General features: G+C 33.4%; 1 pseudogene across 1 annotated transcript; it reads left to right on the top strand.

Moving 5' to 3' along the window:
* Nucleotides 1-1,286: 1,286 nt before the first annotated feature.
* On the top strand, nucleotides 1,287-6,217 carry LOC143532961 (V-type proton ATPase catalytic subunit A-like; annotated as a pseudogene). The gene is made up of 20 exons (XR_013135273.1): nucleotides 1,287-1,403; nucleotides 2,131-2,257; nucleotides 2,409-2,464; nucleotides 2,542-2,598; nucleotides 2,681-2,792; nucleotides 2,901-2,938; nucleotides 3,056-3,157; nucleotides 3,257-3,312; nucleotides 3,412-3,483; nucleotides 3,582-3,683; nucleotides 3,772-3,834; nucleotides 3,916-4,048; nucleotides 4,135-4,241; nucleotides 4,370-4,564; nucleotides 4,646-4,732; nucleotides 4,839-4,935; nucleotides 5,110-5,207; nucleotides 5,297-5,375; nucleotides 5,743-5,831; nucleotides 5,917-6,217. The product of XR_013135273.1 is annotated as a V-type proton ATPase catalytic subunit A-like (transcript).
* Nucleotides 6,218-15,121: the final 8,904 nt, after the last annotated feature.

Genomic DNA, 15,121 nt, shown 5'->3' with positions numbered 1-15,121 from the left:
CGATTTACTAGTATACGATCAACTTTCCTCGGGTATGAGTGTGCTATATCACCGATGGTTTTCCGGAATATGAATTCTTCCACCTACAAAACGAGCAGCACCGTGAACTTACCCCTCAGAAAGGGACAGAGGGGTCCTCTTTGGGGTAACCCTCCGGTGTGAGAATAAGATATTGTAGGAGACGATAATAATAATTTGAAAGTGAGTAAGGACTTAGAATGTATTTTCTTGCTTACCTCCCCTTGTGGAGGTGGTGTGGTATTTATAGTATTAGGGTTTCCAATGATTGGGCTCAGACCCAATTAGGGCCTTTTTGGCCTCCTCCTATTGCTTCGCGCCACGTGTCCTTAGGACACCTGGTGCTTTTTCATTGATTATTCTCTGACCAAGGTATTTCACCTGACCCATGTGCAATCACGTGGTAGCACATGGATTTTGCTGAGTTGTCCACCCTTCATTGGCAGCTGTCAACATCAGCATATTCTTTATTCCTTAAAGGATACCTTCTGGAAGGTTGTCTGATGAGCACAATCATGGTTGTCCTTATCCTGATTTGGATAAGGACGTGGTTGATTATGTGCATGTGTGATATGCGCCTATCCTGGGGATGCGCGAGGTCTTCTCTTTATTCTCACGCGCAGATGTTTCATGCGCAGATGTGATATACGCAAGCATATGTAATATGCGTGAGCATATGTGATATGCGCCACGCGCAGATGCGCCACGCGCAGATGTGATATGCGTGAACATATATGATGCGTGAGCATATGTGATACGCGTGAGCATATGTGATGCGTGAACATATGTGATATGCGTGAGCATATGTGATATGCGCCACGCGCATAGGTTTTGGCTTTGTGTCTTCATGACATCCTGATTTAAAGCCTCTTGTCTATATCTTGTGGGTTGACCCGCCCCGCTCGATGTTAAGGCGGGTGCATACCTCTTAAAAACGAACCAGACGTCCAGCGGTGAGGTAGTCAGACACAGATGACGTGGCGACATGTCAATGGTTAAAGATCTAGTCCATACACATACATATACATGCGTAGCACAGGATCCATACCCGGTTCAAAGGCCAAATTACAACATCAGAAGGCAACTAGACAGGATCCATCCATCAGCGTATGACTAGTATACACCACACCACCATTATTCACGTTGTTCTTTTCATTATTCATCCTGCCTCTACACCTACACACGTCTCTCTCCCATCTGTTGATAGATAGCCAGTGTTATTAATATTATTATTATTATTATTATTATTATTATTATTATTATTATTATTATTATTCAAACCCCTGTCTCTCTCTCTCTCCGTCAACATGCCGTCTGCTTACGGTGCTCGGTTAACCACGTTTGAAGATTCCGAGAAGGAAAGCGAGTGCGGTTATGTCCGCAAGGTTTCATTTCTCATCTGTCTATTCTGTTATCAAATTCCGTTATTCGGTTATTTTTTTCGTTCGATTGGATCGGATTGCGGTTAATCGGTTATGCTGTTTTTGATATTGATCTGATTCGGTTATTCTGTTTTAAGTGGACTGTAGATATTGTAATTAGGTATTGTGTGGATTTTGATAATGTGTGTGTGATTTACCATTTTAACCGATCTAGTGGTTTACGATATGCCTAGGGTGAATGCGTTGAGATTGTTGTGTGATCTAGTGAATTAGTGTGATTTGTGATTGAATTTTGATTCTATAGAAGTGATCAAGTGGTTGACTCTATGTTTATAGGTGACTGGATCGTAATAATATGGTTTGTGAAGGATATTTATTTGGTATTATTAAATCATTAATACAATTTTGTAATGAGAACTTTATTTAAAGGTGATTCCTAATGGTACCAATGAGTATGATGTTAGACGGTCATGAAAGCTGTTTGGTACTTCTAGATGATATGTCTCGATGTGTTTTTTGACTACTGTATATTCATTAGAGAGGACGCATATATTTGCTTGGATAAGTTAAGATAGCGATAGGATCTCTCAGTCACTTACATGTTAATGAAGGTCTTATTCATTAAGTTATAGTTAAACTTTATCTTATGTGATTGTTTTTAAGCACATGAGAATTTTTTTTATATTTTGAGAATCACCAACTTTATCTTATGATCTACTGAATCTGGCAGGTATCAGGGCCTGTGGTCATTGCAGATGGAATGGCAGGGGCTGCTATGTATGAACTTGTCCGTGTTGGACACGACAACCTTATCGGTGAAATTATCCGTTTGGAAGGAGACTCTGCTACGATCCAAGGTATCTAGTCATAGAATTTGAGGAGTATTGTATTGTCTCAATACTCTTGCTTTGCATATGACTAATTTAGCTATTCGGTTCAACTTGATCTTGATACACTTATGTATCTTTAGTTTCATAATATTGAGAAAAATTATTCATTGTATTTCAGTTTATGAAGAAACAGCTGGACTAATGGTGAATGATCATGTTTTGAGGACACACAAGGTATGTATTTTACATCATAGTTCCCTTGAAGATTGAGATTAATTGAAACTTGCAGTAACCTTGTCTTTAACTTGCAGCCTCTATCAGTGGAATTGGGCCCTGGTATATTGGGAAATATTTTCGATGGTATCCAGGTTTGCTAGCTTCTTTTCAACTTTGTTCTACTATTTTGTTTTCTACAAGAGTTACTAAATGGAATTTCTTTTACTTGTTCAGAGACCTCTGAAAACTATTGCAAAAAGATCAGGTGATGTCTACATTCCTCGTGGTGTATCTGTCCCAGCACTTGACAAAGATATACTTTGGGAATTCCAGCCTAAAAAAATAGGTGATTTTACAATTTTAGAAATTTGTGGTTCTTTTTATTTTGTAATTCTGAAACCTTTCATGTGATGGATATTTATAATTTTGAATGTGTTTTGACTTTTGATGCCAGGCGAGGGAGATCTTGTAACTGGTGGAGATCTATATGCTGTAAGTCCTAAAGCATTAACGTCTTCATCGTTACAAGCTTAACAAAATTTTGTTTTGTTTGTATGCATAATATTTTATAGCCACAAGTTGTTAATTTATCTTCTTATATCTCTGCAGACTGTATTTGAGAACAGTCTAGTTGAACATCGCATCGCTCTGCCTCCTGATGCAATGGGAAAGATAACATATCTTGCACCACCTGGTCAATACTCATTGAAGGTTTTCCACTTTTCCCTATAAACACTTTTTGCCACCTTTATATTAACTACACGTCAACGCCTATTTTTGAGTATCAACTATTTTTCTGTTTTCATTCAGGACACTGTCTTGGAGCTTGAATTCCAAGGTGTCAAAAGAAGTTTACCATGCTACAGGTTTTCTATCTCTTTTAATTTTAGAACCCACTTTTTTTAAAGTTTTGAATAGCGATTTCAGTATTAAACACGCAATATTTTTTTCTTTGCACTTCACAGACTTGGCCTGTACGTACACCTAGGCCTGTTGCATCAAAACTAGCTGCTGATACTCCTCTTCTTACCGGACAGGTATCGTGTTAAATTTCCATCATTTCTGTTTATTTTTTCTTTCTATGATTGAGCATTTTGCTCTTAATATATTTCTAATCATTACTTTCATGTATCAGCGTGTTCTTGATGCCCTTTTCCCTTCAGTTCTTGGTGGGACATGTGCCATTCCTGGTGCATTTGGCTGTGGGAAAACAGTTATTAGTCAAGCTCTATTCAAGGTATTTTCAGCAAAACGTCTGTATTGACTCATCTGAATGATTACACTAAAATTGTTTTTATATTTACTATTTTCTCTTCATTATGCAGTACTCAAACTCGGACACTGTTGTTTATGTTGGTTGTGGAGAAAGAGGAAATGAAATGGCAGAAGTAAATCCACTGAATATATTATAATTGTTTGTTTATTTATAGATGTACTCTTGTTTTTAATGTTTTATGATAACTTGGCAGGTTCTTATGGATTTTCCTCAATTGACTATGACTTTGCCTGATGGTCGTGAAGAATCTGTCATGAAACGTACCACACTTGTTGCCAATACTTCTAATATGCCTGTCGCTGCTCGTGAGGCTTCGATTTATACAGGTAACACACATGATAATTTAGTTTCATCTTAATGTCATTCAGGATTTACCTAAGTTGTAACATATTTTGTTTTGGTTTAAATTCAGGAATTACCATAGCTGAATACTTTAGAGATATGGGCTACAATGTAAGTATGATGGCTGACTCTACCTCACGTTGGGCAGAAGCATTGCGTGAAATTTCTGGTCGTCTGGTACACATCGTTCTAAACTACACATCTTGGCTTCTGATTATGTGCATATTTGTAAATTCTTTTCTTCTGTTTGTGACATTAATTATTCTGTTATCCTAATTTGTGGGGTTTTTTTTTCCTAAATGTAGGCAGAAATGCCTGCAGACAGTGGCTATCCTGCATATCTGGCTGCACGTTTGGGCTCTTTCTATGAACGTGCTGGTAAAGTGAAGTGTTTAGGTGGACCAGAACGAGATGGTAGTGTAACAATCGTTGGTGCTGTGTCTCCTCCTGGAGGAGACTTCTCAGATCCCGTTACATCTGCTACCCTCAGTATTGTTCAGGTAATTGTTTTTTTAAATATATTTTGTGTATTTTTAGTTGACTCATTAATCAAATGTTACACATCTTTCACATTTTATTAGGTTTTCTGGGGTCTAGATAAGAAGCTTGCCCAAAGGAAACATTTTCCTTCTGTTAACTGGCTTATCTCCTACTCAAAATACTCGACGGTGCGTTAATGAAATTAATTACTATATAATGTGCACGTGTTAATATCTTATACATTAGTTGTCACTTTTTAGTTTTTACCCTACTAAAGGATTATCACGTTTTCAGGCTCTGGAATCATTCTATGAGAAGTTTGATTCAGATTTCATCAACAAAGGCTCGTGAGGTGCTTCAGAGAGAAGATGATCTTAATGAAATTGTCCAGGTATTGTGTTTTAATGTTCCAATTTTTATGTTGTTTGCTTAAAGTGGGAATCAAATTTTATGATATGAAAGGGGAATTTTGCACAAAATTACAAGTCAAGAAATGCTTTTTATAGTTTATTATATGTAAATTAATATGCATATTGCTAAAAGGATGATATTATGGTTGTTTTAGTTGGTCGGAAAAGACGCCTTGGCTGAAACAGATAAGATAACCTTAGAAACTGCAAAACTTTTGAGGGAAGACTATCTTGCTCAAAATGCATTCACACCGTATGTGCATTGCCCCTAATTTGTATTACACAACATTTTTATTGTTTACACTTATATGCTTTAAACTTTTTATTTTGTGGTCATGACAGATATGATAAGTTCTGTCCCTTCTACAAATCTGTATGGATGATGCGCAATATTATCCATTTCTACAATTTAGCCAATCAGGTGGGCTATCCTCTGTTTTATTTATTATAATTTTAGTCCTAATTTGCTGTTGATAATTTTTTTTATAAAATACGCATATTCATTTATTTCACTTCAGTCATTATACTATATTTTGTACATCCAACTATCCAAGCCATCGAAAAATGACTTTGTGTTCTGTTTTAGTCAATTTTATATGCAAACGTCAGCTGCCAAACATGATAACTTTAAATAAAAAAGGTTACATTTATGTAAGGATGATAGATTTACATATATTATTAAATTAAATTTTATGTACAACCACCGTAACATCAATTATATGCAAAAACCCTGATCTAACATTCACACAAAAGTTTGAAAAAAAGTGTTTTATTTTTGTCTTTAACAGGCGGTGGAGCGAGGAGCTGGAATGGATGGCCAGAAGATTACGTACTCACTGATTAAGCATCGGTTGGGTGATCTATTTTACCGCCTAGTGTAAGTGAAATTCCAAATGAATATTTTTACTCATATTGTGGTGGGTTGGCCCAGATTCAATTAATAATTGAATGGATCATAACAGGTCACAAAAGTTTGAGGATCCAGCTGAAGGAGAAGATGTTCTAATTGGGAAATTTAAAAAATTAAACGAAGATCTCACTTCCGGTTTCCGCAATCTTGAGGATGAAACTCGGTAAACACACAACACGTAATAATCAATTTATTTGAAGATAAACGGAGTGGCAGTGTTCGTCTCTCAAGTGTCAGTCAGTCGGTTTCAGGGCGAGTTGTTTCGAAAAAGGAAGCAAATGAGACTGTTATTAGTTGTTTGATTTGTTTATTTTACCCAAAGGCTGTTTAATGTTATTTGTGTTGTTTAGCATTATTTTATATCTGCATCCTTTGGGCTTTTTTGTGGTTTGAGAGGTGAAATAAGCAGAGCAGCTTGCAGGTTACTCTCAGAACTTGATGTTGATGATACCTTTTGGATTATTATTATTATTTTTTACTTCAGTATATTAATAAATAAAAAAGAAAATAAGGTGGCTTTGTATGTTAGAAGAAACTTTAAAAATGATTGTCAAGATTGTGTTCATTCTGTATGTTACTTTCATGTGCTTAGCATTTGCATTTTATACGTATATGATACTTTACAAATCGACGCTATTCTTTCTATCTGCTGTAGCTTCAAGATTGCATTTTCGAATTGCTTCAGCAGATTGATTTTGTAATTGTAGTACAATCAAACATGTTACAAGCCTGATTCAGTGGAATTTTAGAAGAGGTTTATACTTGAATGTTGAAAACTAGGTCTCATATCTAGAGGTGTTGACTTTTAGATCGAGGATTGTCACATGTTTGAGCAGTTTAGACGATATAAAAGTTCTAACGAAGGCCTCGACTTAATGGTATCAAGGTGTGTTGTAAAGGTCAATCACAAGATTGAGGCTTCAAATCCTCTTGTGAACAAATGTGTAGATTTAGAAGTAAGAATAGTAGTGGTGTTAGTCGTTTAAAATAACGAGTTTTTATACCCGCGCGTGTTGGCTGTACACTTGCGAATACATAATAGTAAAGTTTCTATTATTGTTTAGAACTTTCGGATGTAGAAAATAATTTCCCAAACTATACAAAATACGGTGCTAGTAAGATAAGTTCTTTTGTTTTCAAAGTGTGCGACTCTTGCGCCTTCTGTTTAAACCGACAAGTAAAAAGTGAAAACAATCCATATCTTTCGGAAAACAATGCAGGTCTTGTAGATTTTAATACAAATGAGAATACTGCTGATATAAATTTCTGGATTAGCGTAACCCAAAGTTTTAGAAATATAATAATTTTGAGATTCAAACACAATAAGAAATGAATTGATGATACCAACATCTAAAACAAACGGTAAATGAAGAAAATCTGAGATTAGTTTACATACCTTCATCCAGGGTCCATATTTACTGATTTGAATAACATGAACACCCTAACGTCAGAAGAGCCACCGGCATGCATCTTCTTAGTTTGCCTCTAGATCCGAAGAAAGATGAAGTTTTTGATAAGGACACATGCGTGGCTGATAACTTCAAGTTTCATGAACAATAGATTTACTTAGTGTAGAAATGTTGCTTTTTAATATATATATATAGGATTAGGTTCATTTCAGAAGTATTTTTAGAGCGAGAAATGCGAGAAGTAAATCCAACCAATCACAATTTATCTTTTTTTCTTATGAATTATTTTATTTTAAGGGAATATTAGTAAAATATGATTGTTATATTTTTGGTAAGTAACACTAGCTTAGGAAAATGTTAAATATTGTTTTTAAAATTTATTTTTTTAGTATTTATTGTCTTTTACAAATTATGAAAGCCTACGTCAAAATCCTACCTAACCCGTTTTGTCAAAAATTCAAGTAAACCCAAATAATTCAATTGAATTATATGTAACTTTACCTCCAATTTAACTAAGGTATTTGATCATAGAAACCGAGTTCCTTTTATATTATTTGCATGTTTCAATTCATGAAAATATACGACCAACCTAAATAATTCACATACATTGAAAATCTGTCTCCTTTTCTTCTATATCCCACAATTGGTGGATCGATAACTTATAAACACTTTCATAATTAATCCTTACACAACAAACTATTATACCTACATAACGAATAGTCATACACATAACAGTTAGAGGTGTAAACGAGTCAAGCCAAGCCCGAGCTTCTCATTGCTCGAGCTCGACTCGTTTGATAATTCTTAAGCTCGAGCTCAAGCTCGGCTCATTCAAGTTTATTTGTAAGGCTTGAGCTCGGCTTGAATTAGCTCGCGTTAATTTGAATCAAGCATAGTTCAAGCATAATTTTGGCTCAAGCTCGTTTTAGATGGCTCTTAATGAGCTAAAGCTTAGCTCGGGCTTCGCTACATTTTCATTATTTTAAAAACAATGATACAAAATATTCAAACCATAGTGCAAAAAAAATGGACAAAAACATGCTAAGTCACTAGATCACCATTGTCTGTAAAATAAAGTAAGAAACAAATAAAATATCTCGTCTTTTTTGCACATAAGGCAGTCTTCCACAAAAGTTTATACATCCTTAAACCTGAAAAGTCAAATAACAAGAACAAAGTCCATATTAGCATAATTAAATTGGACAAGCTCTTAGCAGTTCCCATAAATCAACCTTAATGATTTAAGGTCACTACATAAAACCTTGGTTTACCAACAATAGTACAGTCACTATAGCAGATAATATTCACACCAAACCCCACTCTCAAATTTAACCGAACAAAATTGAGTTCGAGTAGCTTTTAACCGAACCAAGTTCAAGTAGCTTGCAAGTGGCTCGGCTCATTTACACCACTAATAGCAGTCAACAACAAGATACCATGAAAATATAAGTAATTCATAAACACTTTATAATTACTCCCTACACAACAAAATATTGATCCTCCATAAACAAGATATCATAAATAGTTTTATTCTTCGTAAACTTAAACATGACATTCTTCCTACACTAAAACTTTTACATGTACTACACACAAAAAATTAATAGTAAAAAAAATGACATCCTAGAGACCTAGACAGCAAATAACCTTCCAGCACATATACAAAGTCAACAAGTAAGTCATTTATCCTACTATTCCTTGATCAACCAAACCTTCGATCCGAACATAGAACCTCCCTAATATGTGATCTTTTCGCATGTATATTCCATAATAGAACCTCCCTTATTGTTATTTATCAAACCAACTCTCTTGAGGTTGTGAAGTCTTTAAAAGCCAAATGTCTCTCCGTTTGTTTGAAAAACCAAATAAAATATAAACTAATAATAATAATCTAAAACTAGTTTCATGTTTTTTTTTAATATCAAACATCAAGAAACCTTCTTGAAAAACATAAACTCCAACAATAAATAAAGACTAAAGATAAAGACATCAAACTCCAACATCTAAAACTAGCTTTCTAGTTTCTGCAGTTGAATATCAAAATCAATAAAATTGCTTAACAAAAATATAATAATATTTATAGCCGACATCACAAAATAACATGACCTCCTACAACAGTAACCTACATATACAACACCATACACTTTATGAATGTACACATATTGGTCCGTATGCACACAAGATTGTTCATATGTAAGTGTGTATGTGTATACATACACATGTATGTAGGTACACACAATGTACATGTTTAGGTACGCATGTCTAAACGTACATTTGTCTGAATGCACGTATGTTGGTACAGATATATGCAGATACGTGTATCTATGTACCTACATATGTACGTTGTACACTTCATGAATGTACGTATGCACACATGACTGTTCGTATCAAGATACGTATGCCTATACATACGATGTACATAGGTTGCATGATGTTCCTATATATGTATGCATGTACGTATGTGCATAGGTACGTACGTACATACCTAGGCATGCACGTACGTAGGCACGTAGATACATACGCATGTAGGGACGTCCACACGTAGGGACCTACTCATAGAGATTTAATAACCATTTGCCTTACACAACATACATGTTCTTGTATAATCAAACCTAGCAAGACCATCTATATTACTAACAAAACAATAGTAAACAATTTTTCATGCTTTGTATAAAACCCATTTACCTGGTGCCGAGTGTACTCCTCGATTGAAAGAAATAAAAAACCTTTTTTCCTGAAAACCCACCTTTTTGATGAAATAGATGTACAATAGCAAACCTTGTAGGTATCTTATAACTTATATTATACTTAAATTGAAACAAACAACACCCAATTAGCTTGCATACTCAAATCCTAATTCTTGCTTTGCCACCGATTATGATTACCAAAAAAAAAAGAAGAAAAAATCCCCAATATGCTTGGAAAGAACACGATCCTTCTCATTGAAGGTGGCTTCTTTTACACTTGCAAACACAATTAGTGTAGTTGGGTTCGTCGATTTCTTATATCAATTGCAATTTCATGGATGAGTTTCGCGATACGAATCTGCCGAACGGTTTAGGAGTGAAACCAGGGTTTATTTACGTTACAAATTATAATCCTACATATTTGGACGATTTTGCCCTTTTTAATATAAAAGATCAGATTACACTATTAAGATAATTACATATATGCCATCTTTTATTTTAAACCTTTGATTTTTAATAATAATCGAAGTTTTATATAATTTACTATAAAACGATTACAATAAAGTGGCAGGCAAACGGGCAACAAGCTGCGCCGCAACCCCCTTTTGAACAGCAAGGCCTTTGATGTGTTTAATCAACGGATGAGATTCACTTCTCGCACTTCTCACTATAATATCACTTCTCGCATGAACCATCCCCTATATATATATATATATATATATAGATGGATCTTGCGAGAAGTGATATTACAGCGAGAAGTGCGAGAAGTGAATGTATAACTCCATTAATCCATAATTTCACTTCCTTCCATATGATGTTACATATATATATGTAGGTTGGTTGTATTTATGTCTTAATTACACATTCAAACCAACCTACAAACATATAAATATAACGAGCCACATTCAAACCTATGTACCTACACACATACAAACATACATACACATATACAAACATATGTACCTAAACACATACATATGCACCTACACAACGCACCTACACATAAGAAATAGAGTGAAATTAGGGATTAATGCAGTTACACTTTCACTTCTCGCACTTCTCGCTGTAAAAAAACTTCTGAAATGATCCAATACCTATATATATATATAAAATATAAAGTAAAATAAAAAATGAGAATAACTCTATGAAGTTCTTGATAAGGACTAAGGAGTATAGGAGACGGAGGTGATAAGAAGACATAGACACATGTGTGGCTGACTTTAAGTTTCATAAAGAGTAAATTTACTGAGTGTAGAAAATATTGCTTTTTAATATATATATATATATGTATATATAATATAAAGTAATATGAAAAATGAGAAGAACTCTATAAAAGTTGACATTGTCTCATTCATATGGCAATTAGAGTCTAACTTTGACTCTAAGAAAAACTTTAAAAATATTAACTAGGTAATTTAATATTATCACTAAACTCATGCCGTAACCTTAGGAGTTTAGTTTAGTGCAACTCTTTTGACTTGACACATTCTTACCTGGCCCATTATGACTTTCCTGATAGAAGTTTACAGATTCGCCATTCGAGGTGGATGACGCGAAGGAGAGAAAGTAGATAGGTGTTTTGTGAAAAGGGTTACATGAAATAGAAGGAGAGAGAAATTGTGCATTTTAAACTAATTTTAATCGTGAGAGATGTAAAGCCTGAACCAAGATGACGTGAACCTGGTTTATAAGCCCACCATACTAGAGTCACTTCTAATGTTGATTTTGACATATAATTTTTTGTTCTTAAAGAATAACTATATATTAAACAAGTTCCGACTCAAGCTTTTAAACGAGCCAAACTGTAGATGGCCCGGCCCTACTTACAACGACGTCGTAATGTGTTATAAACCTGATTTCTTTTTTATTTTTCTTTTGATAATAATAATAATAATCTCTACTATATATAAAGAATGAGTGAAGGACCTCTTAAAACTTAAAATGTACAATTTTTATTACATAAATCACAACACTTGATGCATGTTTTAAAGTAGTTAAGGGGGCATAGTAGTCTTTTAGCAAAATCAAATAACACGGATGAAAACAACTTACACTAATTGCCCCTTAACTTTAGTTAACTATTTGTAAAAATAAGTAATATTTTCAACTTTGGTACCCCATCTTTACTTATATACTTGACAAGTTTATTTATTTTTTTATTTACTTCTATATCTTTATATATATTATGATTTTAAAAAAACCGAATTTACTGTTACAACGTGCTTATTTTTGTGAACGTTTTGACATAAAAATAGTGCAATACTAATTTAACAATTAAAATATACAAGTTATTAATGCATTAATGTACAACTCCCTAAAAAATAATACGGAATAATAAACACTACTGTATTTTAATTCAAATTAATTACAATTATTAAAACCTATTGGTAATCAAAAAAACCTGTTCCTAAGTCAACTATACAGTTACCATCTTTATTATAGGACATTACTAGGTTATTGCCCGTGTACTACACAGGACTGTATATCAAACATTTTGAAATTAAGAAAATAGACTTCAATGTGTGATAATATTTAAATTGATCTATAAAAGAAAATCCCTAAATTACGTATGATTAAATATCTAATTTGGTTATTTGACAAATCCCGTATAATACGCGGGTTTAAAGCTAGTACAAGTTATATTTAACAATGTTTCACTTACAATTACATGTTACTTAATTTCACTTGAGTAGACGTACTTGTCTTATCTAGTTCTAAACACTAATTCAAGACCTTAATTTCACCTGAGTAGACATGCTTGTCTTTTCAACTTCTAAACACTTATTCAAGACCTACAAGTAGTAGTCAATTATAACTTCGTAAAAACAAAGTCAAAACAAAAAATTGAATATTTGCAGCAGTTAATAATAGTAGTAGTTAATAATAACTCCATGTTTGTTAAAAAAATGTGTACATTAATAATGCTTAACTTTTCGTTAATTTATAAGATATGACAAATCCTTTTTATTATATGGGTATCAGTTAGCCTTACTCTTTAACACTTAAAAGTTAGCCTAACTAAAAATAGATATGGATTTTAGTGCACTCTTATACTAATATTAAAGAAAGTTGAGTACAATTAACAATCTAAGAATCGTCGTGAAGAAAAGGTATTTTGATGAAATCAAAATCTATAGCAATACAAGGATGCAGTAGCATATCAATATCATGATTTTAGTATCTATTAATTGATCTGAAAGTTATTACTAAAAACTGCAAGGTTACAGTCAACTATCTAAAAATCATCAATGATGAGATTAGGTATATGGTTTCAGCGAAAATCATCTGACAATCAAATATAAATTAACGTCATTTGTTAAAAAATTGTATGAATATCAAGTAACAACTAATAAGTGATATTGCTCATGTTTATACAGAAAGAATCATGAAGCACCTAAAATAGAAGTACAAATGTAATGCTTGGCATAAACAATTTAAGATTTTAGTTAAAGAACCATAGTTGAATTTGTAACCTGCTACATTTTTGTCCTTTGGAGCATCAACTAATAATTTTGGGCCTGCAGTCATGGGCGGACTTTCTGGTTGAATCATCCCACGTCATATAAGCACATTCTTTGACCCGTAATAGGGTCAATGACAAGAGTTTGTAGTATGCTTTTATCTTGCAGCACTCTTCTGCATCATCACACACCTAAATGCACCACCCAAAATAAAAGAAAAGAAAATGACAAGCAATAAAAATAATTCAAATATTAATAATCGGTTGTTAATACAATCCAACAGCTTTTAAATAAGAAGCTAATTCTAGAAAGATTTGGAAGGCATCAAGGCTCTGGGCTTTCTTTGGTTTAGCAATAGATTATAAAAAAATCGGCTCCGTGGTTAAATTGGTGTAATTTCTCATTTGTGTAATAATTGGCGTTGTTCTGTTTTGTCAGTCTAAGGTGTGTTTATAAAAGTTAACTTTCAAAAAATAAAAAAAACCCACCCATTCCATAACCCTTGTTTTCCATTTTCAATTTTGACCTTCCATGTTAATTTGACTTCAAACAAATTCAATCTTACAAGTCCTCCAAATCCACAACAGTAGGCTCATATAACTCCACAGTTTTTACTTTAATTTTGACCTGCAATTAAACAATGCATCATATTTTCATAAATTCCCAAATTGCCCCTCATGCCCAACCATTTCTACAGCAAACTACCCAGCCTTTTTGTTGGCATATTAGTGAGCTCTATAATGATATTTGTTAGTCTAGAAATTTGTTAAAAAAATTGTTAAAGCATAAAAAAACAAATTTGAATATTGCATTTTAAACAACTATATAATATCCATTTTCAAGAATTTAACGGTCTCAAGTTAAACAGAAAAAACCTTAATTCCAGCTTTATTGCAGACATCATATGTAGAAAACTACATTATCATTAAACGAACTCCGGAGATCCAAGAACTACCCTGCAAGTGTTATATATAAACTCAGATTTGTTTGCAATAATTGTATTTATTGCTGAATGGTAGAAAACTAAAAATATAAACTAAAAACCTGTTTTATAGTAGAATTATTAGAGCTTCAGTGTTGAAAATAGTGCCTGGTATCTTAGACTATGGCTTCAATCTGATGCAATTTATTCATTATATCAGAGCATCATTAAGATTTTATAAAACCATATTTCCTTATTATACTTGTAATATAGGTACTAATCTTGGTAGATCTTTACCCATTTACAAAAGGGTATATATTTTACCTGTTTAATAAAGGCCATAAGAAATATCAAGTGACTAATAACTGTATAAACCATTAGCTTTTCACTTGACAACCATGATAAGCTATCATCATTAAACTTCTAATAAAAAAAACATATTTTCCCGATACTACTTTAGGATAAAAACGTGTAAATGAACATTAGATCTCAGCAAAATAAAAAAATGGAGGATAAAAGTGTGCTTGGATACTTGAATATGTTCTTAACAGGGAGGGCAGATAGAATAAACATGAGCCTCCCTCAAAAGTCTGTAGTTTGTATCCAATCCCAAACCTATTATTTAGTGACACTTGTACCTTAATCATCTTGTTATCCCCACATGTGATAACACACAATTGCAGGATGAGCAAAAGTTATATCATTTACACCACCAATATGAGCATCTATATGTATTTGTAATGTAGCAAAATAAATAAAAAAAAATTAAGAATCAGAAACA

This window comes from Bidens hawaiensis, unplaced genomic scaffold, assembly GCF_021521415.1.
Source record: "Bidens hawaiensis isolate Kalapana, Puna unplaced genomic scaffold, B.hawaiensis_p1.1 tig00009570_1, whole genome shotgun sequence".
Lineage (NCBI taxonomy): Eukaryota > Viridiplantae > Streptophyta > Magnoliopsida > Asterales > Asteraceae > Bidens > Bidens hawaiensis.
Note: the sequence above shows the minus strand (reverse complement) of the source record. Positions and strands in the feature narration are given on the sequence as shown.